General features: G+C 37.9%; 1 pseudogene; it reads right to left on the bottom strand.

Moving 5' to 3' along the window:
• Positions 1-22,833: 22,833 nt before the first annotated feature.
• Positions 22,834-23,914, bottom strand: LOC143619056 (ethylene-responsive transcription factor ERF119-like; annotated as a pseudogene).
• Between the last annotated feature and the right edge of the window lie 3,693 nt (positions 23,915-27,607).

The following is a 27,607-nucleotide window of genomic DNA, read 5'->3' as shown; positions in this document are numbered from 1 at the left end:
CCCGAGCAAGATTTACATCCGAGCATGCTAAAGATTACTCAATAAGTCTAAGGACAAGACTGAAGACATCAAGAAGAATGAGCTTGCTCAATGCACTAGTTCGAGCAAAGCAAGGATTGGTCAAGAGGAATGAAGCCTGCTGGAGGAGAATATCTTCACTGAAGATATAGTGAAGATATTCTAAGTAAAGTATGCTCGTGGACATTCATCGAGCACACCTAGCATAGTGAGTTTTCTCGAGCAAGATTGTTACCTTGCTTGAGGACTCAACACTTGTATTTATTTTGTCTTTCATTATGTAATGATTAGGAACTTCTAGAAGGAATGTCAGGGTCTATAAATAGGGTCTTAGGTTTCCATTTAGGGCACGGATAACGACGCACACTATATGAGAAACATTCCAAAAGAATATTCTATTTGTTTCCTCGTACAGCCGCCGTCGTCATACACGAAACCCTAGACATTCCTTTCACTGTTATATTAATTGATATATTAAATGCAGTGAATCTTTGTCTTTGATTGTGTTCTTACTGATTATTCATTATCGTTTCGTGTCTATTATATCACACCTTCGTTCCCACTTGTTGGATATCCTGATTCCGCCGGAATATTCAATAGGCCTTTGGGTTACAGAGTCGTTGTGTTCTTTTCAACCTTTCCCAAGGTTTCACCCGGCTCACGGTCCTGACACGTAGTTTTAATCCAACCCGGTTTTAAATGAAACAACTTGAACAGATAGGAACCATCATGACGGGAGATTGTAATTGACTGCATTTGGATGTAACAAGTAGAGAGCGTATGCAAAGTGCTTTTGAGTGGTGTGATTTAATTAACACACTAATGATCATACCTATATTTTAAATATATATAAACGAAACCTCTAATAGTTCTCTGGTTGCTTCTCACCCCCTCTCAAGCCACCAGATTGTTTCATTTGTAAATTGAGGTCTCTTATGTGTTTGACCTGAATTCGTGGGTATGAGTCTCATCAAACCAGGAAACATCTCATTAAGTTAAAATTTTTCTCACCAAAGATTTGATATGCAAATCCTATAAAATAGGGTTTAGATATACTAAAAATTAATATCCGATTTTTTTAAAGATGATATTATTTATAATTAGGAAACAATTGTATAATGAAAAAAATAGGCGGGTCATGGATCTCACCAAACTCAAATAACTTTTAAACGGGTTATAATATCTCATTTATTTGTAAAACTCTTTCATCATCAAATCCTAATTTAATTTCTCTATATGAATTTAGTTACATTAGTGATTATTTTTCTTGTAAGTTTAACTTAAAGAAAATATTTCACAAAATAATATCCAACTTATAACAAATGAACAAATATAAAACATTAAGTAGATAATTTATTCAATGTTCATCCAAAAATGAACATATACGAACAAACATAAACGAATACAAACAAACATAGACAGGTATAAATAAACACACTTAAATAAATACAAACGAACAAATATAAAAATTAAGTAGATGATTCATTCAATGTTCAATCCATAAATAAACATAACCAAACATAAATAGATCAAAATAGATCAAAGTATAGTATAAACATCATTACAATAAATTAAATTAAAATCTAAAAAAAATATATTTACAATATTGGACATGAGTACATGACAAATGTAATAAAAACTAGTATATGTATATAAACACACACACTAACAAATGAGCTGCAAAAGAGTATTTTGGACTATTAAACGGATAAAAAGTTTAGCCATTTAGACCAAAAAAGGTTAGTTTTTTTAATCTGGGTCTAAACCGGCTTTAATATCTAGAATCCCGACCCCGATCTATCCAACTATTCATGTTCGAAACCGAGTCATTTTATCAAAATCAATTTCAGCTCATGAACCGGTTTTTATTATACACCTATATATAAATATGGGAATCAAAGAATGTCCATATGCCAAGAAATTTAAGTCCTACAAACATTTTCATTGACTAGGGTTATGGCCATGACTCACTAACTTGTGAGTCACAAGGAAACTTGGCTTTATTTAATTTCAACTATATTCATAGATTCATTTAATTGTTTTAAGTATCCTATCGTTATCTTAGTGTGAGATTTTTGACATAAGAAAACACCATTAAGATTAAAGAGTACGTCTTATCTTGATTTTATTCTCAATAATATACTTTTAATGCATGCATTCTTAGACTATCCGTTGTGGCCCGCCACCAGCGCCGCAAGTGGTCTGGCACGAGCCACGTCGGCCACGAACGCGAGTGAGCAGCCGCAAGCCAGCTCGCGGTGATTAAAGGGAACATTGAGATGAAATTTTTTGGGTTGTGTGCCATTTGACTATTGGAAACTATTTTCTTTTTTACTCTCTATACTAACCCATAATAACAAACACTTTCACAGACCAAAAAACCTAAAAAAAAACTCACCCATTCTACTCATTTTTTTCATATACACCTAATTATAAACCAAAAATGCAATGGAATTCCTTTTCTTTGTCCGACTCTTCGGAGGAAGACGATCTTATGTTTGAAGCCGAAAGAATAATCGTTAACATGTTGGTTGAATAGTTTCAAGGGCGACAAAGACTAACAAGACAGTCACCTCTTCTTCGTGACCGAGTAGGCGCTAATAAAACTTTGGTACGTCACTATTTTAGCCCTGATCCCCTGTACGACGAACAACAGTTTAGGCGTCGGTTTCGAATGAGTAGACAAATATTCATGCACTTATCAAATGATTTGTCAGATCGGTATCCTTTTCTTCAACAAAAAGTAGATGCAAGAGGTAAACCCGGTTTCACAACTATGCAAACATGTGCAGCTGCTATTCACAACTACGCAATGGATGAATACCTAGACATGTCTGAAAAAGTTTCGCAAGACTTACTTCATTTTTTCTGTCACAGTACACATATATGTTTTGTTTAGTTACATTTATATACTGTTCGAGGGTTTAATTGACAATGTTTATACATAGGGATCATATCGATTTACTCACGGAGATATTTGTGCTAACCAACTTTGTATGATATCCAACGCAGATACGAGGTGCACGGTAAAAAACATTGCTTCCCCAGAATGCTCGATAGCATTGACTGTACACATGTTGGATGGGATATGTGTCTTAATGCCTGGCGAGGTCAGTTCCACCGGGGTGATCACCATGGCCCCACTATTATGCTAGAGGCGGTGGCCTCCCAGGATCTTTGTTTCTGACATGTGTTTTTTGGTGTTGCCAAGTCAAATAACGACATAAAAGTTATCAAACAGTCACCGATATTTGATGACATTATCAACTTGGTTGAGCCAACTCAATCGTTTTATGCGAATGGGGTTCAATTCAAGCATGACTACTACTTGGTTGATAGCATTTACAATGAATTGTCAACGTTTGTTCAAGCTTATGCATGCATCTCCAGTTGACGGCAAACGAAAGTACTTTAAGAAGAAGCAAAATCGGCACGAAAAGATATTGAAAGGGCGTTTGGAGTTCTAAAGGAAATTTTTCATTTGATTTCGAGGCCACTACGGATGTGGTCAAGGGAGAAAATAATGGATATCGTCTACACTTGTATAATTCTTCATAACATGATTCTTGAAGACCAACATCATATATCTCAAGAACCGCGAGGTCCACGAAAACCTTCGTCATTAGTTGGTCGAGCATTTGTGGGCTAGACATCCCGATGATGTTGTACTAGACTAGTATCATTTGTTAATATTTTTATTTTAATGTAATATTAGTTATTAGTTTTCAAATTTAGAAGAAAAAGTTAAATAAATAAATCAGATAATTCGTTGAACCTACCATTCGCGTGAACCACAGCAGGCTTAGACGGCTTCAGTAGTGGATTCAGCGAGTGTCTAATCAGCACTGCATGGCATAATATTATTGTATGAATTCGGAGCCCAGCTTCAACGACAACACATAGCCTTAGGTGTTGATTGTGGTGATATGTCGTTTTTACATTCTAAGCAAAATGATTACTTTTGTTACAAGAAGTTTCAATTATACGAGAAGGTTACCGGTGTGGTTTTTTTTTTTTTTTTGGCCAAACGAAATGTGACGGTGCCATTGGCCGTGTGCTCAATTTGTGAAGAAGGGTTATACACAGCACAACAATATCTATTGGCATTGTGTCAATTCGCTCAATCGATTTTGAGTATTATTGCTGATTGGTGTAAATCCCATCAATTTTGAGTATTAAATTCAATAAGTTATTAGGGTGGTTTTGGGTGAAAATTGTATGTGATGGAATATTTGTTATAATATCGGATAGTTGTAATGCGTTGCGAGTAAGGGGTTGTTTGTTTACCCCTTAATGGAGCCATTCAGAGGTGATGTCTGATTCGTTCAATTGTTGGGAGTGTTTGGTTTAATAAAATAAAACCTTAATGTGCTAAAACTAGTAATAGAAAAACACGCTAATCTATACACTAAGTAATACTCTAGACTCTCTAAAACTCGACAAAACTACTGACCAGCAAGTGAACCGATCGACTCTAGTAAAGCTAAGTAACTCCGGATATCGAACCCACGAGACTCTTTAAATTACGTTTATTAGCTAATTAGACTCGACTACAAAACACGACTTATTAATTATATTTGTTTGGGGTGGTTTTATTTAAAATACTAATTTAATACTATTATTAAAAACTAATTAAGAAAACAAGTAATTTAAACGAAAACAAAGTCTCTTGTGAAAATAATATGATGATGAGAAAACTTCCTAGACTAGAATCCCTTAAATTTCAGTAATGAATTAACCAGGGAAAATATTTTTTTATGGACTGGGATCGTAAAATAGATACTTGAAAGAAAACCCAAGTAGGACCCCTAACCCTTCTTAAGAGACACCTATAGATTTCGAACAAGTTTTAACGCACACCAGTAATAAAATCAGGTTCCCTTACGGTTACCTAATTATTTACGACTTAGTTCCTTTATACGAAATCCGACCTTACAGCGCGGAAATCAAAAGCAATTTATTACATTTAATTGATTTGATAAACAATAATAAATAATCAACCCTAGACGGACTCCTTACGAAGAACTAAATCTAGTAAGATTAAATAGTAAAGACTTGTCTATAACCTAGCACTTTACAGATTTAGGTTAGCAGCACACTTAGGTTTATTTGACAATATTATTCCTATGACCTTATCATGACATCAATCATAAAATAATCAAAAACACGAAGTAATTGACCTAATATCAATCCTATCATATGACAAACAATAATCAAGGAAAACTATGGAATAAAACTCATCAAACAATCCTAAGCATTCATAGGCATCAATTAATTATAAATCAATCTTTTACTAAATCATAAAAACCATCACGTAAACAATCCCAAAGTCAAATCAAAACTTCAAAATAAGTTCATCATAAACCTAGATAGTTCATGCAATTTAGCATAGCATCTTAGGTTTAAGCAAAACAAACAAGTAAGAATTCATGGCGGTAAAATAATGAAAATGAAAGAAACAAAAGATAAAACCCGTGTTCTTCGTCTTCAACCAATACGCACAACACCAGCTGATTCTTCGACTCCAAAGGTGCCAAAATCTACTCTCGGACGCCTCGGAACTCACCAAATTCATCTGGAACTTCAGGATATACTTAATGGTGAGTTTAGGGGTCTTTAAATATGCAACAGGTGTCCCAAAATACGTCTGTTGGTCAAAAACTGGAACATTCTGGAAATCTGAGTTGCCGCGTCGCGCCATAGGCAGCCCCTCCTTGGCCGCGCGCCGCTCTGGCATATGGGGGGCTGGCCGGCCTCGCCGGTCCGGTTCTCCTCCTGGTCTGGTCCGATTCGTTTCCTGATGGCTGGGTTCTCCGATTCGGCTTGTTTTTGCTCCTTTTTCGTCCTCTTATCACCACAATTCAAACCCGAAACCTAAAATATAAAAATATGTTAGTAGTATACAAATCTTACGAGAAAACGAACAAAACTAATAAAATAATAAATAAAATGTACACAGGATTAATGTATATGTAACACCCGTTAATTCTCGATAAACGTTATAAAGCATGTAAAGTATGTACATCTCTTGGGACTTATCCGGCTTTCCTCGATGACCCTCTCATCTTTCCAGTACGTTAAAATTATTTAACTTTTTTAACCCATTTGTTACTTCTTTCTAATTGGAGGGGATAGAGTGTAAAAGTTTTGTAATATAATCAAAACCCTAACCCCCCCCCCTCCCTCGTTGTTGGTCCGATCGGCAGCTAGGGAAGCTCCAACACCCCCATTTTTCTTTTTTTCATCCAAGAATAAGGTGTGAAATCCCAATTCAAGGTTAGTTTATCATCCCTACAAGTCTTTTACACCTTAATTGGTCTTTATAACTAGCTTATTTGTCACACCCGGCCCTGAACAGCGGAAACAGCCAGGCGCGCGTGAGTGGGGATTGATAATTAAGCACGGGCCATTGCTAATATTCAAAGTAAGATTTTCATTGCGCATGAAATGTTTAATACAAATACATTACATTGTTTAAAGATTACATAAAACATCCAAGTATAAAACTGTTGAAGATTTCCACGCCATATCCCCTTGCGCGGCGGGAACAACCACGCGCATCGAAGGGATAGAACTAAAATCTTCCAAAAAGCTAGTTTTAGATGTTCAGCGTGAGGTGCTCTAAGTGTGACTCCATGCGCTACCTAGTTATCTCCTGAAAGACACGTAAAACATTTGAATCAGTATAAACTGAGTGAGTTCACAAGTTTTAGTAACTTGATAAATCGTATTGCATCATAGTCTTGGCGAAAATCATATTGAAACACATTTCTGACTTCATGTCTAAACACATGCTTGATAAACCGTATGAAAACATAGATCTGATAACATATTTCTGATAGAACCGTTCCGCGGGTTACGCGCGAACGTTTCTGGAAAACGTGCTCGTCCATGCAAAGTGGCGCTGCCACTACGAGCTAAAATAATGTAGTACCGTCCCGCGGGTTACGCGTGGTCATTTCTGAAAAACCGTGCTCGTCTATGCAAAGAGGCGTTGCCCCTACGAGCTAATCAATAATACCGTCCCGCGGGTTACGCGCGGACGTTGTGCCGGAAAACAAGGCGCTCGTCCATGCAAAGAGGTGCGACCCCTACGAGCGGGCTCAATCCCATAGTACTGCCCCATGACCATACTAGGCACTCGTCCATGCAAAGAGGTGCGACCCCTACGAGCGGGTGGATCAAACCAGCAGTCCCTACCCTTAGAGTTCCAATGGTAAAGTGATCATTTACTCGAATCTGATGCACTAACATCGAAAACCATAGATAACTGTTTGCATTGCTCATCATGAAACATAATTTAAACACATAATCGCTTGCATAGCTTGTAAGTATACCATGATAAAACATTATTTCAGTACGTGTCCCTCGCCCCGAAAACAGTTTAAAAATAGTGAAAACAGTGAAAATAGGGGCTGTGAGACTCACCTGTGGTTTTTGTTAAGGGATTAATCGAGATTCGGGTTTTCTTGGTGTTGGCCTCGGAATTGAAGGTCTAGAATACGATTAAATAACAAGAAGTATATATATATTAAGATCAAGAAATAGGAGAATATAAGGGTTGGAAAGTAGATCTCAAGGTTATAATCTTGGCTTACCTAGTAACAGGATCGGAAATGAAAACAACGGATGCTTGGGAGATGATTAGTGCAAGTTTGTAGTTCTTAAGAGAGAAGTTTGAAGTGTGTTTGGGTGATAATTTAGGTCACATATTTATAGGCAAACTCAAGGGAACACAATCCCTTGCTTTAGGGGATTGTAATCTTTTCATATCTAGGTGTAATGATGATAAAGTATGGAAATTATTATTATTTATTTAAAAGTGGGGGAGTGGGTAAAAGATTCTGATTTGATTTGGACAGGACATGCAGGTCTGTGGTTGGTGGGAGTAGGGTGGCTGACAGTTGACTTTTCATGTTACAGTGTGCTTTTTCAGATGCTTTTGTTAGTAAAAAGTAGAAATCTCTGAAACACGCTACTGTTTCCTTTTGGGCGGGAATAATCTCCTTACATCTGGAGATTAGGCTAAGTGTTCTGTGCGTATAGCTTTGTGCGCATAGCTTTCTGCGTGAAGGACATTTCTTTGCTGCGGGTAGGTACGTAACCTTCTCGCAGTCAAGGACATTGAGTTTCATTTGTAGATTCTCCAGGTGGTCTTGGTATTTCAACATAGTGATCAGTTATGTTGAAGTCAATTCCATCTTGGAGCTTCAGACAAACTAACTCTCAATATTCCCGCCATGCGGGGAGGTTAGTTCCCCTTCCGCACGCGCATAAACGATTTGGGATGCACCCGCCTTAGCATTATGCGGGACGGTCAACCCATTAGACAAATTAAAGATGGAAACATAAAACCAAAACACTCGCGCATGGCGCATATAACATATGCCCACGCTGGTTCTTAACATGGCGCGCTCGCGCAGGGTGTACATAACAAATACCCGCGCTGATTCTAACATAGCGCGCTCGCGCAAGGCGCACATAACGTGCCCGCGCTGATTCTAATATAGCGCGCATAATATTCACAATTACCTAATTATTAGGTTGATTACTTAGTTTATAGGGTTGGGAAATTACCGGGTGTCACATTATTGATCGTTAAATCGCATGTTCTAGGCTTACTGGGTGGCTGTCCATTCAAGCACTTTCAGGACTGTTTTGTCAAAGGTTTTTGCTCCACAATCTTCCTAGGTATGTCCAATAAAACATACTTTAAAATCATGCTCATTGATGTTCGTTTTATTTGTCAACTAGTTGTAGATTGAAAGTTAGTATTCGGTTGTCTAGAATAGTGAATTGTTGCGTTTAACGCGAGGGATGAAGTAATTGACGACCAATTCAATTCGGATAGTTTCGGTTTAATGTACGAACTGTTAGAAAATGATTTTTATAAGTATTGGGGCTCAATTGGTTGTCGGTTACTCAAACGGGTCGGTACAACGCGAATTCGCGTTTATTGGTTAGTTGGTGCGTTGTGCTTACGAGTTACCGACCCATCCAACTCGTGTAGTGTCGTGTGGGCTAGTAGGCTGTGAAATTATCAAATTGGGTCCACACGGGGCTGAGTTGGATGTTAAGTTCCTAAACAACTCTTAAACGCGCATGTTCGTCTCACCTAGTACTTCCGGGGGTAATTTGGGAATTCCTTATTTTCCGGGATTATCTAAGGGTGGTTTTGATGAATATAAGGCCCCAGGGGCTGTTATAATTGAGCTTCATGAGGTCGAGGCTTTGGGTAACTCGAACCATGTTAGAACGTCTCGTAGGATAAACGAGTCCTTTCGGTACCGTTAGTAATGATTGTATGTAAACCGACAGGCGTTTGAGTTGTGCGGATACTTAGGGATTCTCTAGCTTGTGGTGATTTCGTGCCTTGTGTCAAGTGAGTTCATGATGCCCATTTTCACTCTTTCAAGTTTTGGGCTAGCATACACACCGAACTGTTTTTACTTGATAAACCGCTTAAATGGTTTTGCATAGACTCACTTGTACTATGTTATGTTTTGTGATGATATTTAAGTATGTATACACATGTGATACCTTGCGGCCCATAGGCTTACTTGTAGTATGGTATATCTTGGAATAATATATACGTATGTTTATACATATGTTACTTTATAGCCAATGATTGGCGATGTTAATTAGTCGTTATCGACAAAGGATGTTTGCGTATGCCTACTTTGTGTTTGCATACGTTGGATGGAATGTTACGTGTTTGGGTTGAACGTGTGCTCGACCCTGATGTTATTACTTGGATGTTATGGATAGGGATATAATTATATAGGTATATAAGTATGACTACTTAATGTTTATTATGGCCTAACTGTTCATATCATGTTCTATATTTAAACTCTTGGAATGATTTATTTGTACGACAATTTATTAAAACTTGAAATCACTCAGCTCAAGCTGACTTTTTGTGTATGTTAGTGTGAGTTGCAGGTTAGAAGGAGGATATTTACCGCGTGGACGTCCTCGAGACTACTTTGACGGTTGAAGGTGTATCTAGTCGGATATTTCGATAATAAACACTATTTCTTTACAATTATCACAAGACATATTTAAATTTGGTTTTGAGCATAATTCTCGGGTTTTGGGAACTTGTTTTAGTACTTATGATTTTCCGCTGATTTTATACTCTAAACTAGTTTTTGAAATGAAATGAACTGTCTTAGGTTTAATAATTCGTTTAGTTTTCTGTATGATTACCAACTGTAGGATTCCAGGGACTCGGGATCTTACAAGTTGGTTCAAGGGATCCGAGCATACTTGAATGCTTGGACTCAAACTGTAAAAGAAAGGACTAGAAATGCCAACCGCGAGTAGCTTCACGCCGAGAGGTAAATTTTATATTTGTTTATGCATTTTTATAAGCATTAGGGTTCTGTTATGTGCATAAATTGCTTAAGTGTTAGATGGGATGCTAATATGGTTAGGGGCAGGGGGTGCTTAGGATGGGCGGGTAAAGTAAACAATTAATAACACTTGATCAACGTTATTAGCAGTTTACCATTACCTACCATGTTCTAAATGCTACTTGTGCTTGACTGTGTTAGGATGCTGTCTTTGTAGGGATAGGATATGGCTAATGCTCGTGTTGTTAGCATTAAAGTTCCTCCCGTTCCTTAAATTCTCCCGTTCATTCCTCATCCTCTCGAACGCTTTGCGCCTAATTGTTTAGCTGGGGCGTAGCATGCTATCACTATGGGTTTCCTTTTACTTGACCGCTTCAATCCCTCGCTCCTATGAGAACGTATGTGTAACTGTTTAGCTAAGTAGTAGTGTGATGTTATTCCATGTACCTTTTCACTTGATGAATTACAGGCTTCGGTCTTATTTGATTCGGGTGCCAATAGAAGTTTTGTGTGTACCGCCTTCTGTTCCACGTTGAATAAATCACCCGAGCGCGTAGTCGATGTGTTTGAGGTTGAGGTCGCCGTAGAGAAGTCTGTTTCCGTGTCTAGGGCTATTCAGGGTTGTTCCATCGAGTTTTCTGGGTATAGATTTCCGGTGCGGCTGTATTTGATGCCGCTGAGCTGTTTCGATGTGGTGCTTGGGATGGATTGGCTTGCTAGTGTCGATGCTCAGATTATTTCCGGTCAGAAACTTGTGCGTCTAAGGGCCCTGGATGGGACCCAAATTACGGCCTTCGGTGATCGGAATGGTGCGACACCACATATCATATCCATGCTTAAGGCGGGAAAACTCATGCAGCTGGGTTGCGTGGCGTATCTGGCGTATGTTATAAACGTGAAAACCGAGGTGGCTACCGTCGGTGATGTTCCTATTGTTCGAGATTACCCGGATGTATTTCCAGATGATTTGTCAGATGTGCCGCCGCATCGTGAGGTCGAGTTCCAAATAGACCTTGTGCCTGGTGCAAAACCCGTTGCTCGAGCCCTTTATCATCTAGCTCCAGACGAAATGAAAGAACTTATGGCTCAATTGGAAGACTTGCTCGACAAGGGCTTCATTCGATCGAGCATCTCACCTTGGGGTGCCCCGGTCCTGTTCGTCGAGAAGAAGGACGGTAGAATGCGGATGTGAATCGATTACCGTGAATTGAATAAACTCACTATGAAAAATCGGTACCCTCTACCAAGGATCGACGACTTATTTAATCAGCTCCAATGAGCTAGTTGGTTCTCGAAGATCGACCTTAGGTCCGGGTATCATCAGTTGAAAATTCGTGAGGAAGATATCCCTAAGACTGCCTTCTGCACTCGTTATGGACATTAAGAATTTCTCGTGATGTCTTTAGGTTTGACCTACGAACCGGCTGCGTTCATGGATCTTATGAACCGGTTGTGTAGGCTGATGCTCGATCGTTTGGTTATTGTGTTCATCGAGGACATTCTTGTGTATTCCAAAAGTGAATCCGATCATGCCGGTCATCTCACGGATGGTGCCAAAAACTTGATGTGTTGAAACGCGGTCTATAAAAACCTAACCTAACCTAGACACTCTAGTTTTAAATTTATAAATCTAGACTATCCTAATGCTAGACCACTAGACAGGCAAGTGTACCTATCGACTGTAGTAAAGCCTAATGAAGTCCGGATGTCGAACCCACAGGACACTAACGACACCTAAACTAGACTCTGACTAAGACTTAAGTAAATTGGTTTAATTGATTTTTGGGTTTTTAATTATTAAATATAAACTAAATAATACTTAAACTAAAACTAACACGAAAACAAAATCGGAACGAAACTTATATAGGGGAAACAACTACCTAGGTAAGGAATCCTACTAGTCAACTCGTAAACTCTTGGAATTGGATTTATAAATGGTAACCTGATTCTAAAAATATGAAACTTAAGGAACAATTAAAGTATGCTAGATCACATCCCGGTCTCACCAACAATACCTAAGAACCCTAAATATCATGTAAAGCTCAACGGTTTAATGGTTCAGATCACATCCCGGTCTCACCTTGCCTAACTATGCTAAGGTACCCAAAGTTAAATCACCTCCCGGTCTCTCTAATCACAAAACACCCAAAGGCGTAAGGGGTATTCTTATTAAATTCGGTTATAATTCGGATCTGTAAGAATCTAAAGAAGTCTAGGGCAACTCACTCCCGTGCAATCACTACCCAAACCCGCAAAAGACCAAAACAGACGACACTCAATTACCTCCCGGTCTCTCAAGTGGCAGAATATAAGGTATCTCTAAACTCTCAGTTACCGTTCCTATGGAATATGTTAACTATAAACTATAAACTAGTTGTAAACACACAGTAAACAACCTAATACGCATCCATACATAAAAAACGTTCACAAAGACGCATATGGAACAATAAATTGACCATAAATTAATACCAAATACGCATGTGCATCACAACCAAAAATAATAAAAACTTTTACCAAAGCAAAAACCAATAAATAAAAATCCAAAACCAAAAATAAAACAAGTCTAAAAAGTATTCATCCAAACCCAGGCAGTATAACATACCAGCCGCTCATAATATTTGATGAAACAAGGATAAAATATAACGCACAGTTCATCTTAAAACAAATGATTTTAATTAAGCTACCTGTCTACTTGCTTATTAATTCACTTTTTGGCATGTGACTTTTTTGAGCTGCTAGCATGCTTCCTTGATGACTTGTTTGTGTCCGTGACTTTTGACTTCCGAAAAAAAACCACAAACCCCAAGAGGGGCGCCACCCTCTCTAGTTCCCTCCAATCTGCATGTAGGGTTCTTCCATTATTTTATACGGCTCCCTTTTATAATTCACAAAAACCCTTTTGCTTTTACTTTTTTCTTTTTTTTTTTTTTGTGACCTATTAGCCCACCGCCTAAAATTATCGGCCCAACAAATATGAGAGTTCATTCTGTAGTTAGCCCAAAATATTCTTGAACTTCACATTCTCCTCGTTGATTCATGTGAGCTCCTTTTTGCCTAAAACACTAAATAAACTACATAATTAGTTTACTGTATAATTTCGAATACCAACTTATGTAATTTTCTTAGGGTTCTTTTTTTCGTTTTATTTTCTAACTCATTATCATGCATTTTCTTTGTAAAATGTGATTTTACATTTTTCATTATTATTATTATTTATTATTATTCACTCGTTGATATAATGATAAAATACTCCGTTTTAGCTCATATGTCACAAGAAACCTTTAAAACTCAAAAATGAACCAATTAAGAATAATATTCAAAAAAAACCCGGGTCAAAAGTACTTAAAAGTATAGGAAATATTTATATATTTATATATAGTTTAGCCCATATCAACGGTAGCATGCGGATGTGAATCGACTACCGTGAATTGAATAAAGTCATTGTGAAAAATCGGTACCCTCTACCAAGGATCGACGACTTATTTGATCAGCTCCAAGGAGCTAGTTGGTTCTCGAAGATCGACCTTTAGGTCCGGGTATCATCAGTTGAAAATTCGTGAGAAAGATATCCCTAAGACTGCCTTCCGCACTCGTTATGGACATTATGAATTTCTCGTGATGTCTTTAGGTTTGACCAACGCACCGGCTGCGTTCAAGGATCTTATGAACCGGTTGTGTAGGCCGATGCTCGATCGTTCGGTTATTGTGTTCATCGGCGACATTCTTGTGTATTCCAAAAGTGAATCCAATCACGCCGGTCATCTCAAGGAAGTTTTGGAAGCTCTGCGAAAGATTAAGTTGTACGCGAAATTTTAGAAGTGTTCTTCTTGGTTACGCGAGGTTCAGTTCTTGGGTCATATTATTAACCCGAGTGGTATATTGGTTGACCCTACAAAGGTGGAAGCCGTAAACGATTGGGAATCTTCTAAGTCTCCGTCTGAAATTCGTAGTTTTCAAAGCCTGGCGGGGTATTACTGCCGCTTTATTCCTGACTTTTCGAAATCGCTTCTTCGATGACCACGTTGACTAAGAAGAGCGTTAAGTTTGTGTTGGGTTCTGAGTAGGAGGAGGCTTTTCCCGAATTAAAGAACAGGTTGACGCATGTTCCGATTTTAGCTTTACCCGATGGCACTGACGATTTGGTTGTCTATTCTGATGCCTCTTATCAGGGGCTTGGGTGTGTTCTGATGCAGCGGGGCCGAGTCATAGCTTATGCCTCGCGGCAGTTAAAGCCTCACGAGGCGAAGTATTCTACTCACGATCTGGAGCTGGCAGCGGTTGTGTTTGCGCTTAAGTTGTGGAGGCATTATTTGTACGGTGTCCCCTGTGTTATCTATACCGATCATAAGAGCTTAAAGTATTTCTTCGAACAAAATGAACGGAATATGCGTCAGCGTCGGTAGCTGGAATTGATTAAGGATTATGATTTGGAGATTATGTACCATCCCGGTAAGGCTAACATGGTAGCCGACGCATTGAGCCGGAAGGAGAGACCGATCTTACCAGCTTATTCTCAAGCCAGATATTTTGAAACAGATAGCCAGTGTTCAGAATGAAGCTTTGCAGGTGGAATGGATTATGTCAGAATGTATTTGAGGGCAGGAAAAATTGTTGGAAGACGTCGGTGATGGGGTGAAGTATACAGACGATCGTTTATGGGTAGCTAGGTATGGGAGATTCAGGAGTAAGATATTGGATGAAGCACACAAGTCGCGCTATTCCATTCATCCGGGCGCGACCAAGATGTACCAAGACCTGAAGAAGAATTATTGGTGGCCTGCGATGAAGTATGAGGTGGCTCAGTACGTGAGGAAGTGTTTGACGTGTCTACAAGTTAAGTTTGAGCACCAGAAGCCTTTCGAGAAACTTCAACCCCTGGAAATACCTGAGTGGAAGTGGGAGCATCTTACGATGAATTTTGTGACTAAAATGCCTCGTACTCCTAGGGGTAGCTATGACACCATTTGGGTAATCGTGGACAGATTGACTAAGAGTGCTCACTTCTTGCCAATTCAAAAAACTTATAATTCCGAGCAGTTGGCTGATATATTTATTCGTGAGGTCGTTTCTAGGCACGGGGTGCCAGTATCTATTGTTTCGGATAGTGATAAGCGTTTACCTCCAGGTTTTGGAAGAAGTTTCATGAGGAGATGGGTACTAAACTCCTCATTAGTACCGCTTATCACCCCAGACGGATGGTCAATCCGAGAGGACCATACAGACTCTCTAGGATGTGTTGCGGGCTTGTGTTATCGATTTGGGTGGTAGTTGAGATCGTCATTTACCGTTGTTCGAATTTCCTTATAATAACAGTTACCACGCCACTATTGGGACGCCGCCGTTTGAGATGTTATATGGGCGTAGGTGCAGGACTCCAGTCTGTTGGGGCTCCATTGGTCAGAAACAGTTGGGTAGTTTAGAGGTGGTCGAGGCTACGACTAAGAAGCTTGATAAGATTAAGGCTTTTATGAAGGCCGCTCAGGATCGTCAAAAATCTTATGCGGACAAAAGGCGGAGGCCGGTTGTGTTCGAGGCTGGTGACCGAGTTATGCTAAAAGTTTCTCCTTGGAAGGGCATCATTCGTTTTCGTAAGAGGGGGAAGCTTAGTCCGAGGTTCATTGGTCCGTTCCGTATAATGTCCTATGTTGGTGAGGTAGCATATAGACTGGATTTGCCCGATAAGCTCGCGGGGATTCATCCTACTTTCCACGTGTCTCATTTGAGGAAATTTTTAGTAGATGAGGAGGCCCATGTGCCTCTTGGTGATATCGAGCTTGATAGTAAGTTGAACTACGTTGAAGAACCTATCGCTATACTTGACCGTCAGGAAACGCGTTTGGGGAATAAGGTGGTTAGGCAGGTGAAGGTGCAGTAGAGACTTGGAAGTCCGAAGACGAGATGATGAAACTCTACCGGCAGTTGTTCCTGTCGCATCGGGATTCAGGGACGAATCCCACTTTAAGGGGGGTGGACTTGTAACGCCCGTTTTTAAAGCATGTAAAGTATGTACATCTCTCGGGACTTATCCGGATTTCCTTGATGACCCTCTCATCTTTCCGGTACGTTAAAATTATTTAACTTTTTTAACCTGGTTGTTACTTCTTTCTAATTGGAGGGGCTAGAGTGTAAAAGTTTTATAATATAATCAAAACCATAACACCCCCCCCCCCCTCCCCCCTCCTTGTTGGTCCGATCGGCAGCTAGGGCAGCTCCAACACCCCCATTTTTCTTTTTTTCATCCAAGATTAAGGTGTGAAATCCCAATTCAAGGTTAGTTTATCATCCCTACAAGTCTTTAACACCTTAATTGGTCTTTATAACTCGCTTATTAATCGTTAAATCGCATGTTCTAGGCTTACCGGGTGGCTGTCCATCCAAGCACTTTCGGGGCTGTTTTGTCTAAGGTTTTTGCTCCACAATCTTCCTAGGTATGTCCAATATAACATACTTTAAAATCATGTGCATTGATGTTCGTTTGATTGGTCAACTAGTTGTAGCTTGAAAGTTAGTATTCGGTTGTCTAGAATAGTGAATTATTGCGTTTAACGTGAGGGATGAAGTAATTGACGACCAATTCAGTTCGGATAGTTTCGGTTTAATGTACGGGCTGTTGGAAAATGATTTTTATAAGTATTGGGGTTGAATTGGTTTTCGGTTACTCAAACGGGTCGGTACAACGCGAATTCACGTTTATTGGTTAGTTGGTGTGTTCTGCTTACGAGTTACCGACCCATCCAACTCGTGTGGTGTCGTGTGGGCTAGTAGGCTGTGAAATTATCAAATTGGGTCCACACGGGGCTGAGTTGGATGTTAAGTTCCTAAACAACTCTTAAACGCGCATGTTCGTCTCACCTAGTACTTCCGGGGGTAATTTGGGAATTCCTTATTCCCGGGATTATCTAAGGGTGGTTTTGATGAATATAAGGCCCCGGGGGCTGTTATAATTGAGCTTGATGAGGTTGAGGCTTTAGGTAACTCGAACCATGTTAGAACGTCTCGTAGGATAAACGAGTCCTTTTGGTACCGTTAGTAATGATTGTATGTAAACCGACAGGCGTTTGAGTTGTGCGGATACTTAGGGATTATCTAGCTTGTGGTGATTTCGTGTCTTGTGTCAGGTGAGTTCATGATGCCCATTTTCACTCTTTTCAAGTTTTGGGCTAGTATACACACCGAACTGTTTTTACTTGTTAAACCGCTTAAATGGTTTTTGCATAGACTCACTTGTACTATGGTATGTTTTGTGATGATATTTAAGTGTGTATACACATGTGATACCTTATGGCCCATAGGCTTACTTGTAGTATGGTATATCTTGGAATAATATATATGTATGTTTATACAGATGTTACTTTATTGCCAATGATTGGCGATGTTAATTAGTCATTATCGACTAAGGATGTTTGCGTATGCCTACGTTGTGTTTGCATACGTTGGATGGAATGTTACGTGTTTGGGCTGTACGTGTGCTCGACCCTGATGTTATTACTTGGATGTTATGCATAGGGATATAATTATATAGGTATATAAGTATGACTACTTAATCTTTATTATGGCCTAACTGTTCATATCCCGTTCTGTATTTAAACTCTTGGAAGGATTTATATGTACGACAATTTATTAAAACTTGAACTCACTCAGCTCAAGCTGACTTTGTGTGTATGTTAGTGTGAGTTCCAGGTTAGAAGGAGGATATTTACCGCTTGGACGTGCTCGAGACTACTTGGACGGTTGAAAGCGTATCTAGTCGGAAATTTCAATAATAAACACTGTTTTCTTTGAAATTATCACTAGACTCATTTAAATTTGGTTTTGGGCATAATTCCCGGGTTTTGGGAACTTGTTTTAGTACTTATGATTTTCTGCTTATTTTTTACTCTAAACTAGTTTTTGATATGAAATGAACTGTCTTAGGTTTAATAATTCGGTTAGTTTTATGTATGATTACCAACTGTAGGATTCCCGGGATTCGGGTCTTACAGTATATTAAACATCATATCAAATATCCCCACACTTAACCTTTTTTCGTCCCTGAAAAAGGATCTCATTGCAACGGGATTAGAATCGGAGAAATACAGTCTTAAAAACATATAGGTTATCTTAAAATTTAGAACAACGCAAAAACTGCGCTCACCGATATTGTTGTCCACTTAAACCCATACATTTGTCTTTATCGGGACAAGTAAGATCAAACTATTATTATTATTATGTATATAATCTAGTGGAACCCACAGTCAAAACCCGCTTTGTTTTAGATTTTACCCGATCAAACCACCCCAACTTGGCTTAAACCTCATAGTAGCAGATTAAAACATTGATGCACATTTTTCATGAACAGCTAACACGATCAAGGATATTGTTTATCCACCTAAATTTAAACATCAAAGTATACCAAGCAGCCATTAGATACGATTAAGGTTCAATTATTCAACTAACTAGCTAGTGTTCCCCACTACATGACATACCCCCGTTATCAAGCAATACCTCGGACCCATTACCACACATGATTTTACAACTTTCCATCTATCGGTTTACATACGTCGTGTCTCTAGTTGATCCTATTCTTAATGGTATGGAACTCAAGTAAGAGGACCACGTTTGACTAACAGCAGGAAGATCAGTGGATCATCAAGATTTTACTTCACTGTAATTGATTTAAGTCAGTGTAATGATTGCAGTAAACTGCGGGTTTATGCTTAAAAGCTTTTATTTGATTAAATATCCGAAGATACCCAGATGAACAACTGTAAAAAGACCTATGTTCTCTGAACCCAAGGCATCCCATCAATACAGGATTTAAGGCTATAAAACCATACACCTATGAAGTGTTAAACACTAAAACTAGAAGTGTAAGATTTTAAGTTTAAATCACCGGCTACACGGTATACTTTAACGTTTAAACCTACCCAAGCATATGATAGCGTATTCAAATTTCTATAAAATTCATAATTTTCTACAATCAAACTAAAAATGAGGCTTGAGTATGGCAGACCTTTCATCTCGTATTTTATACAGACTTAACATGTTTCCCACTAAAAATCATATATTATCGTTTAAACCAACTATCAAACTGCCCTTTCATTCTCAAGGTTGAGCCTACCGACACATCCCAAGTTAAGTGCATGTTTTTAATTATATCCCATATTATTAGTAGTTTGAAAAACCGATTCCCAATAAGTATCCTCATCTCCTACTTATACGCAAAAGAAACAAAATCAAGGGACATTTTTCAAAACTTTTTTTTTAAATATAAATAACTAAACAAAAAAAACTAAAACGAAAAAGACATATGTATTCCCATCCCCACACTTAAAATTTGCATTGTCCTCAATGCAGGAACGGAAACACGACTCGTAAATTATAAAAAACAAAACCTAAAAATACAAAACTAAATAAGAATAAAATAAAGCTAAAATTAAAAAACTAAATTATAAAAACAAAGTAAAAAGGAAAAGACTTAGCTGGGTAATATGCAAATGAAGTATAATGCTAAAGTCTTCTTCCATAAATTCCCTCCATCTCCGAACGTGCTCCACAACTAGTATCACCTTTCTCTCGTACACGAACGGAAGCGGCAACAATACAAACAATATCTAAAAATTCATCTTATCAACTTGATAGATATTAATCATTTCAAAGTATTACCACACCAACCTACCCAACCAATATATATAAGAATAACAGCAGAAAATAGATAAATAAAAAGTATACAGCTCCTGCTGCTCCATCCCCACACTTGAATTTTGCAATATATTTCATGGGGATGCTCTTCTAGCTCAAGACCTACAAAAACACAAAAACATAGAAAAAAATACAAAAGACTACGTTAGTGACTCGACAATTATACAAACTCTGTGGTACCTCCCCACACTTAAACTTAATCAGGAGGTTTCTCTTTCACCTGGACCCTATCCAACCCGTTCAGTTCCACCTGGTACTTGTTACACATTGAAAATTTCTCGGTGGAATTGAAAAATGCTTCAAAACTTCTTAACGGGTCAGACCACCAAAAATTAAACTTACCTGGCATGAACCGGATGTATGACATGTGTCGAGAAAACTAGTCGTGCTTGAACTTCAATGGCTTCTTCTTTCCTGTAGACCATCTTCTGACTTGCAAATTATTCCGGTTTGCAGATGTTCTTCTCTTCTCCTTCTCCCGTGGTTTTGATTTATGAGCAAAATTTATTATAAGTGTCACGGGCCAGCTGTGATGCTCTTCCACTACCACCATTTCTATATCTTCTAGCAAGGATTCAAAAAATGCTAAGTCACCCTCCGAATCGAACTCACCTATCTCATCATACTCAGGCAACCCTTCTAACTCCAAATCCAAAAACTCATCCTCCTCACATAACTTATTCTCAACCTCTTCCTCAACACCGAACATTAACTCAAGTGATTCTCCTAAAATCCACTTCATCCTCTATCTCTTCTTCAACACCAAACATCAACTCAAGTGAATCTCCCAAATCCACTTCCTCCTCTATCTCTTCTTTCTTCACTAAAGACCTCTGATACGCAGCCCATTCTTCTTTGTCTACTTCATCATCAGAGTCACTCCAGTAATTAGCAATAGTGACCTGTGGAACCAGAGGTGGGACTTCATCGTCCATTTTCGTCTCCACTACTTGAGTGATCCCCTCATCTGACTTGTCAACATACTCCAATAACTCCAATCTCTTTTCTTCCTCCTTTTCTTCATTTAATCTCCTAGTAATGCTCTCTAATGTACGTTGGAGATCTGTAATAATGCTCTGCCGATTTTTCAAGATGATAGCATGCTCGGCTAACTTCTGTTGGGAATCTGAGGCCAAATATTGAGTTAATATATTTTCTAATTTATTCACCTTCTCGAACACACTACTCTCAACAGGGTTGCTACTAGAATATTGATCATCGAATTGACCCTGACTATACTGAGGCTGCTGATATAGATTATCATAATAATACGGCGGAGGTTCCTGCAGAAAATTTTGTTGCGGCTGCACTGGAGGGTTAGTATAATAATGAGCCAAACACCCCACATAATGACGACATATAAGCATAAAATGAGGTCCACCACAAATCTCACACATATTTACGAGACTCAAACGAAATAAAAGACACGGACAATTATACTCCTACGACTCAAATAAAATAACACGTACGTAGACTCTACTAAAAAATTCTAAATAAAACTAACAATTAAACTAAACTATATTAACCTAACTCCACGACTCAAAAACTAAACACAATACAAATAGCACGTATATAGCAAGTAAGTCTAATCAAAACTAATAACACAATCGCCAAGAGTCCCCGGCAACGATGCCAAAAACTTGATATGCTAAAAGTAGTTATATAAAAACACGCTAATCTAGACACTAAGTAATACTCTAGACTCTCTAAAACTCGACTAAACTACTGACCAGCAAATGAACAGATCGACTCTAGTAAAGCTAAGTAAGTCCGGATATCGAACCGATCCACACCACGTAGATACTTGATTCCAAATATCTTTTGTGAGTAAGCACAAAAAGAACTTCAAAATCTAGATAACATAAAGCGCAAAACAATTTGTTGTTCGTGGAATCCTATTTCTATCTTCCTTCATACAAAGCAAACAACTTTAAGAAGAATCCATTTGACTAGTATAAAGGTATTTTCTTTATTTTTTAGTGCTCCATTTAGCAAGTATATGTTAACATGTTAATATCCTTACTTAACTCACCCCTAACCCAATATCCTTAACTCACCCGTCACCCCTAACCCATCTTAATCTTTTGGTGTGGACTATAGAGTTCTAGCAACAGATGAATCAATTTTTCTAAAGCTTTAATAGTTTTCTTAGAGCATTCGTAATTAGTCATTTACCCATCTATTTGACACCCAAGAAACGCCTACGCCACTACACCTTACAAAAATATGAGGTGTAACTCATTGACGTGTCATGCATGCATATGACGGTGTTTCAATTTTTATCACACCGAAAGCCACAAACACATTTTTTTTATCATTTTTTTTCTTCATTAATATCTCCTTAACAAATAACAAAATATATTTATTTTATAATTAAGGACTTGACTATTTGAGCTGGCATTTTTTTTTCTTTTAAGAAAAGTAGCATAGTTGACTATAAGTATCTCCACATAAATGCACTAAAAAGAATTTATATCACACTAAATCACTTACTATGAATAGACAGTTGGGATTCTTAACAAAGTAATTTCATTTTCAACACCAACACACTTGCCTTGTACCTTATGCATCACAAGCAATACATTTTAAACCAAAACTTGAAAAGTAAAAGCATCACAAAACATCAATAACATGTAAATTTAAACAAACTCATTAAAAATCCCTCTCATTCAAACAAAAATATTAACCATTTCCTGTCTCCAAATTAAAAGTCTCTTAAAACACTAGTAAATACTAAAACCGATAATATTGAACTAAGAATTACTAATTAATTAATAAGCTAATTACTCGCTGCAAAACTCATCGGCAATGGCGATTGCTCACCAATAAACGGCCCATCTCTCAACGTGTTCATCCAAGCTTCCTCTTCATTTTTCAACTCCCCAAAATCCCAATCGGGCAAATCACCCAATGCAACATCCTCGAGCACACAAAAGTTATAATCATCAATGCACCCGAACACGTCAAGCGGGGCCACCAAATTGTCAAGAAACTGAGCGCCGAGTTCCAACCCAAGGTCCAACTCTTTACTCATTTCAGCTAGTGACAAACCCTCCTCGACTGGTTCAATAAACTCGATATCAGTCAGATCGAACGACTTTTTGTTAAAAGACTCCATCTTTTTGTTTTGGTTGATAAAGATTTTTGATTCTGTTTCAATAACCGATGATGGCGACGGGTGTGTGATTATCCCAAAAGATTCTTCCGACCCCACGGGGTTTTTGTACCGAGGGGTCGGTTTTTTTTGTTTTTGTGGGCGGATTCTCTAAAGACGCCGCCATTTTCTCAAACTCGAGTTTCTTAAGTTCATAAGCCTCCGAAGCTTTTTCGGGGGTGCTAAAAGTACCAAGCCACACTCGCATTTTCTTAAACGGGTCACGGATCTCCGCAGCCCAGTTCCCCGATTCCCGGAGCCGAACACCGCGATACTTCGTCTGCGTCTGCGCTGTCATCAGCGGTTGAGTCGCGCTTCTCGTCAAACACTTTTTACCTTTTCCTGTAATCTTGTTACTAACATTGCCAATTTCACAAGACAAGGTACCCGGATTCACTGCCACCGGAATCTTGATTTCCCGAACAATAGTTTTACTTTTCGGGCCATCATCATCTGATGAATCAGTCATATCCGGATCTCGAAAGATAATCCGAACAGTTCTCATATTATCCTCCAAAGTTGACACCTTTTTTCTCCGCCGGATCTTCTTCCCGGAACCACTTTCTTGATTTTCCGGCGACATCTCCGGCAAGGCCTTAACTTTTCGCCGGAAAATCCAAAAAAATTCAAAAAAATCAGAAAAAATTCCAACAATCTGGGTTTTAAATTCTAAGTAAAACCCAGATTTTAGAAACAAAAATATCAACTTTTGATTATAAAATCAGGGGTTCTGAAGAACAAGAACAGAGTAAATCCAACAAAGACAATCCCTGCAAAAAAACCCAAAATTTGGAAGATTTAACGAACAATAACATATCAAAGATGAATAATAAGCAAATACTCATGAAACCCATGAAACACATGAAACCCAGTTTACCTTTTAGGACACAAACGCATAACAACCCAAAAACAGAACCAAAGACTCTGTTTCATAAACAGAGCAAAAGTAAACCAGAGCTTCAACAAACTTGCCGACATAAAATCTGAAATTGAAGACACCCCACGTCAAATTCAACTAATTCGAACAGAAATCAGCCGGAAACCGAAACCAATTTGAAGAAAATTTAACGTACCTGTGATCAATTTGGGGTTTTTGGTGCAAAACCTGAAATTGGAGAAATTGAAGGTTGAATTGAGCAAATTGGGGGTGAAATTAAGCGGAAACTGAAACGAATTTGAAGGAATTTGACGAGCCTGTGATGAATTTAGGGGTTAATGGAGTGAAATCAAAACCCCCTTTGCGGTGTAATGGTAGCTTGATGGTTCGAGTTCTTGTTATTATTTGGTGCGTTTAATAAGCAGTCAAAACGCAAATATTGGTGGAGATATGAGGATATATATGTGTATAATAAAACAATAAATTTAGTATATTTGGTTTTTAATTAATTTGGAAAGTGAATAACGTTTGGGAATAATTAATTTGGTTTTAAATTTGGAGAGATGTATTTTGATAAGCTGGCATGGGCATACATGATGGATGGATGCATGATCTTCACCATCCATGGTTATGCATATCATGCCACTATTTGTCTATTTGACCCTCATTAGTAAAATTTATTAAAATTATTTGATAACTTTACCAACACGTGGAAAAATTATTCAAATTACGAACTAAATTATCTTTCTTTTTCCTTTATTTATATATATATATATATATATATATATATATATTGGCTGTTTTAATGAAGGGTGGTTTCAAATCGTAAACCAGACCATAAAACCTAGTTTTACAAATCAGAAATTGATCGAATCAAATATATAGTTTGGTACACAGTTCAAGTTTAATGGTTTGATGATTTAAGGTTTGGTTTACAATATGAAGCTTAGCGGCGGTTGCATAAACCAAAACGGTTGTTTAAAATTTATTTTTTTATATTGATGTAGAGAATGTCAATTATAAAAAATTATACTCATGAACAATTCTTATGTTATTTTTAACCAATATAAAATAATTAGCGTACATTGTTGTGGTGAAATGACGCAATTTCGGTCGGTGATGGTGAACTTTGTTACGCTACCGCCACTAAACCCTAAAAGGAAATTAGTAAAATCCCAAAAGAAATCCGAACGTTGCGGCAAAGAAGCGACTTGAATTTGGTGGGCATATACCAACACTAAACTTTAAAATTAAATTGATAAACACTCAAAAACATAACATGTTTTTTTAAATAACATATTCCTTTAAAAACATTAACATACTTAAAAATATATATGACGTGACACAACGTGTTGCCACTGGCATCGCATTTTAATCAGATGTATAATTATGCATTCAAAATAACTCTTGTTTAAAACCGTCAAACCACGAACTTGTGATAGCATGCCGCTTCATGGCACCCCAACTAACGTTCTCAGTTCGGTATTTTTTTTTATATAAAATCGTAGTTAATGATTCAGCTCAAATTTTCATTGAACAGAGGATTATGAACACTAAGCATCTACAATAATTTTACGGGAAAATTCCCAAAATAGCCCCTTTTAGAAAGAGAATCACCAAAATAGCCCTTTTTTCATCAAAATTTTTTAGAATTTGAACTTGGTAGACGCATTGGGGAAAATATAATAATATAGGGGTGGCAGGCCAAATTTCGAAAGAAAGTGTGGTAGGAGACGAGATTTGAAGAAATAATGAAGGGAAAGTCCAAATTTTTTGTAATCTTGGAGCAAAAGTTCAGATTTTTTCAAAACACTTTTTTCAAAAAAACCGTCTTAAGAGACTGATTTTTTATGTTTCCTACCTTTCCCGTCCATATTTTTTCAAATTCTTGGAAAAAGAGAATTTGAAATCTCGTATTGAGAGACGAGATTCTACCACCACCCACCTTTCGCCTTCTACCACCACCACAACCGCCACCACCCACCACCACCACCACCCACCATTCGCCACCACCACCATCCACCCCACCACCCACCGTCCACCACCACCATCCGTCACCACCCACCACCATCGTCCACCACCACCAACCGTCCTCCACCATCACCATCTTCTCCATCATCTTCATCTTCTTCATCTTCATCATCATCATCAACATCATCTTTTTCATCTTCATCTTCATCTTCACCTTCTTCATCTTTACCGTCGGGTGGTAGACGGTGGTGGTGGAGGACGGTGGGTGGTGGTGACGGATGGTGGTGGCGGACGGTGGGTGGGGGGGGTGGATGGTGGTGGTGGGTGATGGCGGTAGTGGTGGTGGTAGAATCTCATCTCTCAATACGAGATTTCAAAATCACTTTTTCCAATAATTTGAAATATGGACGGGAAAGGTAGGAAATATAAAAACTAGTCTCTCAAGACGGTTTTTTGAAGAAAAAAAATGTTTTGAAAAAATCTGAACTTTTGCTCCAAGATTACAAAAAATTTGGATTTTCATTATTTCTCCAAATCTCGTCTCGTACCACTGTTTCTTTCGAAATTTGGTCTGCTACTCCTATATTATTATCTTTTTCCAATGCGTCTACCAAGTCCAAATTCTAAAAAAATTTTAGAAAAAAGTGACTATATTGGGGATTCTCTCTCTAAAATGGGCTATTTTGAGAATTTTCTCTAATTTTATTTGTGTCACATGCACGGCTAGTGAAAGTGGTAATTATTTATGAATTTATATTTTGTTTTATTTATAAAGTTAGATGTAATGCCGCGAAACGTAGACGTAGGTGACAGCTAATAACTATCGGACGGTTTGGGGTTTGACTATCGCTTTATATTACGAGAATGCCATGGTAATTTTGTTAATTATTTGGAGAAATTTGAGTCTAAAGAGTTATTTTTCTAATAAAATTTAATTGCATTTTTAGTAAATTTGTTTCAAGTTTTAAAACGGATTTGTTTTATAATTTAGTTAAGAGAATTTATTTTTATATCAATGATGATTTCAAGTCTATAATATTACGTCTAATAGAAAATTTATTTTAAGTACAAAATTCAATAATATGAAAGAGGTCAAACGCTTATCAAAGTTTGTAAAGTTGCGTTCAAAACTTATGACAGACAATGGTATAGATTTATCAATTATGAGTAGTTTAATAAGATGTGGATGATGGTTCTTATCCTTAAGATCATCCGCTTATGGGCGTGGAAGTGGGGCAGCCTTGGGCATTGAAGGTGGGGCGCTGGGGGGGGTCATCGTTCTTTCTCCGTCACACACACACACACACATATATACACACACACACTAGCTTTAGAGCTAGTGTAACACACGAGATTATTCAAATAATAAAATTATAAATAAAGCAAATAAGTACATACTAAATATGAAAAAATGATTACATCTATTGGAAATTTGATTATCAGTATCATATATATATATATATAACTGAAAAAATTTTGGTTATGAACCAATTTAAAAAAAGACTTTTCATACAATATTACTTCTGAGTTACACCATGAAAATGATTTTAT

Source organism: Bidens hawaiensis, unplaced genomic scaffold (genome assembly GCF_021521415.1).
Source record: "Bidens hawaiensis isolate Kalapana, Puna unplaced genomic scaffold, B.hawaiensis_p1.1 tig00002414_1, whole genome shotgun sequence".
NCBI lineage: Eukaryota > Viridiplantae > Streptophyta > Magnoliopsida > Asterales > Asteraceae > Bidens > Bidens hawaiensis.
This window is presented reverse-complemented; position numbering and strand designations above follow the sequence as displayed.